The sequence below is a fragment of the Sesamum indicum genome, linkage group LG6, assembly GCF_000512975.1.
Source record: "Sesamum indicum cultivar Zhongzhi No. 13 linkage group LG6, S_indicum_v1.0, whole genome shotgun sequence".
NCBI classification, from domain to species: domain Eukaryota; kingdom Viridiplantae; phylum Streptophyta; class Magnoliopsida; order Lamiales; family Pedaliaceae; genus Sesamum; species Sesamum indicum.
This window is the reverse complement of record NC_026150.1, coordinates 12315434-12316927: the sequence shown is the minus strand read 5'-3', so window position 1 is coordinate 12316927 and position 1494 is coordinate 12315434.

Genomic DNA, 1494 nt, shown 5'->3' with positions numbered 1-1494 from the left:
CTCCGATAATGTTCTTAGAAAAGTGGGAAAACAAAAAACCTCTAAAGAGCTTTGGAGAAAATTGGAGGATTTATATACTGAAACATCTTTACCCAGTAAGCTTTTTCTCTTAGAAAAGTTTTTTCGTTATAAATTGGATCTTTCCAAAAATATTGATGAAAACCTTGATGAGTTTACCAAGTTGATACAAGACATTAAACTTACTGGTGATGAAAACATTGATGATTACTCTCCTATTGTGCTCTTGAATGCAATTCCTGAATCCTATTCTGACGTGAAAGCCGCTATTAAGTATGGTAGAGATAGCATCAACCTAGATACTGTGGTTAATGGTCTTAAAAGCAAAGAAATGGACCTAAAAATTGCTAGACCTAGTCAGAATAATCATCAAGTAAATCTTGCTAGAAGTAGGCCTAGTTTCAGGAACAATGGCTTTAAAAACAGAGGTAGAAGTCACAGCAGGGGTAAAAGTAGAAATAGCCATAGTAAATCCAGATCTAGAGATTTCACATACAAGGATGATAAAACAAAGGAAAGACGTTGTTATAACTGTGGCATTAAGGGTCATTACATTAAAGATTGCAGAAAACCCAAACGTGACAATAGGGATAGAAACTTTGACCAAGAGAAGGTGAATAATGTCTCTGATGAAAATGGTGAAGTCTTTATGGTTTATGAAGCAAATTCTGTGCATTCTGTGAACAAATTTGAATGGCTTATTGACTCTGGTTGTACTTTCCATATGAACCCTGTCAAAGAAGTTTTCTCAAACTTTCGCTATGAAAAATCTGGTTTTGTTTCTATGGCAAACGAAAAGAAATGTGAAATTTTGGGTCTTGGTGATATCTCTTTAAATTTCAAAGAAGGTTATAGGTTAACCCTGAAAAATGTGAGATATGTTCCTGATTTGAGTCACAACTTGATATCTTGTGCTGCCTTAGAAGAGGATGGTCTAGAAGGTAGATGGGGCAAAGGCCTCATGAAAATCATGAAAGGCTCTCTTATTGTGTTTAAAGCTGAAAAGAAACGAAATCTCTATCTATGTTCTGTTACCTATGACTCTTTGACTGCCTCAGTGAATGAATGTGATATGACTGCATTATGGCATAAAAGATTAGGGCATATGAGTCTGAAAGGTCTTGGTTTTTTGAAAAAGGATGGAATTTTGAATGACAAAATTGAAAACTTGGATTTCTGTGATGATTGTGTTTTAGGAAAACACCATAAAGTACATTTTCCAACTCCATCTCAATCACTCCCTTCCATGTCTTCATGCATCTTAGACTATGTACATGCCGATGTTTGGGGTCCATCTAGTGTGCCTACGCATGGTGGTAACCGCTACTTCTTGTCCATCATTGATAATTACTCTAGGAAGGTGTTTGTCTTTCTTATGAAACACAAGTCCGAAGTTTTTGAGAAATTTACAAAATGGAAATCTCTTGTCGAAAATCAAACTGGAAAGAAAGTGAAAACCCTTCGGACTGATAATGG